This window comes from Sapajus apella, unplaced genomic scaffold (genome assembly GCF_009761245.1).
Source record: "Sapajus apella isolate SASKATOON/1434 unplaced genomic scaffold, GSC_monkey_1.0 scaffold39, whole genome shotgun sequence".
NCBI classification, from domain to species: Eukaryota; Metazoa; Chordata; class Mammalia; order Primates; family Cebidae; genus Sapajus; species Sapajus apella.
In genome coordinates, this window is record NW_022436979.1 from 3,643,382 (window position 1) to 3,646,485 (window position 3,104).

Sequence of the window (3,104 nt, forward strand, 5' to 3'; positions counted from 1 at the left end):
AGCTGTTTTCAATATTTCAGATAGTGTTAAAAATCACTGAAGAGACAATCTGCAGGGTGTGGCATTCAACAGTTTAGAAAGAACAAATTTACCATGTGCCCTGCCACGCAGACTGTCCTGTTGAATTCCCAGGGTCACAGCCACCCCACTAGCATCCTGTGAGTTATTCCCATTTGCTAGAGAGATCAGAAGCTCAGGTGGTGGTAGGGGGGCAGTGGGGAAATAAGCATAATTCTCTTATGCTACAGGAAGTATGTTTGGCATATGTAGGAAGCTCTCTTACTGGCCAAACCAGGTGTCCTGGGGGTGGAGCTTATTACATAAACCCAGGTGTCTGAGAATGAAAGACCTGGGAACTGAGTGAATCAGTTTTGCCAACAGGGAGCTATCCAAGGTTCTGGCCTCTTCCGTCAGCACTTGCTGACCCTGTAGCACATAGCTGCTCTGCCAACAATGACATGTGCTGTTTTGTCAGAAAGGAGCCAGTCTGACTGCCTGAGCCAAGTTCCATCGTCCTTGACTTGGTCTGACCTATGCCTGGCCTGGCCTTTCCTAACCTCTGTACCTCACCTAATCTGTGCCTGTGGTGGCTGTGCCGTGACACTGTCTACTGCCCTAGCTATAACCTAGACCAAGCTTGTCCAATATGCAGGCTGTGAGTTGCAGGCAGCCCAGGACGATTTTGAATCTGGCCCAACACACATTTGTAAACTTTCTTAAAATATTATAAGATTTTTTTGTGATTATTTTTTTGTCATCAGCTATCGTTAGTACATTAATGTTTCTGTATTTTATGTGTGGCCCAAGACAATTTTTCCAATGTGGCCCAGGAAAGGAAGCCAAATGATTGGACCCCCCTGACCTAGACTAATGGTTCCGAAACCTGACTCAGCATCAGGGTTACTAGGAGAGATTGTCAAAATAACATGAATCAGAATCTCTGGGAGTAGGGCCTAGGAATTTGGGGACTGCTATCCTAATTTCTTGGCTCTCTTACCATGTTTCCTGGAAGAGTTGTTTTTCTTTTCCACTGAATGGAATGTAAATTGTAGTATTTAAATTTTTCAGAATGGGTAAACAAATGATGATATATCCACACAATGGAATAGTACTCAGCAATGGAAAAGAGTGAACTATCAATGTGCTCTACACAATGGATAAATCTGAAATAATTTCGCTGACTAAAAGAAGTCATACAAAACAATAAACATATTGTATGGTTGAATGTATCTAATGTTCTTTGACACGCAGAGTGCTTCATAGTGATAGAAACCCAGGGATGGGTTGGCAGGTGGGAACACAAGAGGACTTTGTGTGGACAGAGTATGTTCATTTCCTTTATACTTTTTTTTTTTTGAGATGGAGTCTTGCTCTTGTCACCCAGGCTGGAGTGTAGTGGCACAATCTTGGCTCACTTCAACCTCCGCCTCCCGGGTTCGAGCGATTCTTCTGCCTCAGCCTCCCAAGTAGCTGGGATTACAGATGTGCACCATGATGCCTGGCTAATTTTTGCACTTTTAGTAAAGATGGGGTTTCACCATGTTGGCCAGGCTGATCTTGAACTCCTGACCTCAAGCGATCCACCCACCTTGGCCTCCCAAAGTGCTGGGATTACAAGTGTGAGCTACCGTGACCGGCCCATTTCCTTTATTCTAATCATTATTTTATGAGTGTAACCACATATGAAATTATATCCTTTAAGCAATTTCTTATTTATTGTATGCCAGCTATAACTCAATAAAGCTGTTAACAATAAATAAATAAATAAAAAGTTTCAGAGAGGTGATTAGATAAAAGTATATTTAAAAATTCTTATTCTGCTCCCCTTGAGCTTTCCTGTCAATGGTGGGCTGTGGCCACTGAGAGGGTCTCAGATAACCACTTTCCACTCAGGGAAAGTCTCCCCTGCCTCCCACTTTCTGCTGGCCACCAGCGCCGGAGCTTGCCAGCATGTCTGCGGCACCACCCAATTTGCTCACAGACTGGCTGGTCTTGTGGGGGTCATGCAGTTCGGCAACATGTACATCCAGCAGATCAACTCCCGGAGTGCACATCAACCTGGAGTGCACATCAACCTGTACTGTCTTACCAATTATACTTTTGGTACAATAGAACCCCTCTATGAGCAGGACAGCTCTGTTGCAGCCAGATTTTTGTGCATGAAGGAAGAATTTGATTAAATTGGAATGAGGAGGACTATAGAAGGGGTTCTGATTGTACACGAGCACTGGCTACCCCACACTGCTACAGCTGGAAAACAACTTCCTTCAAACTACCTGATGGTGAACTTAACCCAGGAGAAGATGAAGTTGGAGGACTAAAACGCTTCATGACAGGGATATTGGGTCGTCAGGATGGAGTTCTGCAAGACTGGGTCATTGGTAACTGGTGGAGACCAAACTTTGAACCTCCTCAGCATCCATATATTCCTGCACATATTACAAAGTCTAAGGAACATAAGAAGTTGCTTCTGGTTCAGCTTCAAGAAAAAGCCTTGTTTGCAGTTCCCCAAAATTACAGGCTGGTACTGGCACCATTGTTTGAATTGCATGACAATGCACCAGGATATGGACCCATCATTCCTAGTTTCCCTCAGCTGTTGAGCAGGTTCGATTTTATATGCAACGGAATTCCTGTGCCGTGGAGAAGTTAAAGAAGCTGCTTATATCCGTGAGCACAGCTGTACACAGTGTAGAAGAGATGTGGTAGAAAAGTTAAAAAAATCTTTATTAAAAACATTTTGGAGGTTCTTTAAAAAATTAAAAGTAGAATTACCACGCGAATCCAGCAATCCTATTACTGGACACATTTCCAAAGGAAATAAGATGAGTATGTCAAAGAGCTATCTGCAGCTCACGTTCACTCCAGCATTAGTCACAGTGGCCATCATCTCTTGGGAACCAACTCAAGTGTCCATCAACAGATGACTGGACAAGTGTATGTTTACACACACACACACACAAACGTGCACACACACACATATAGATGCACACATGCACACACAAATGTGCACACACACATATAGATGCACACACGCATGCACAAACATGCACATACGCACACACACAGACGCATGCACATGCACACACACGTGCACACATGCA

At 43.8% G+C, this 3,104-nt stretch overlaps 1 pseudogene; it reads left to right on the forward strand.

Annotated features, from left to right (window-relative positions):
* The first annotated feature begins 1,950 nt into the window (after positions 1–1,950).
* Positions 1,951–2,653, forward strand: LOC116565166 (annotated as a pseudogene).
* The last annotated feature ends 451 nt before the right edge of the window (positions 2,654–3,104 follow it).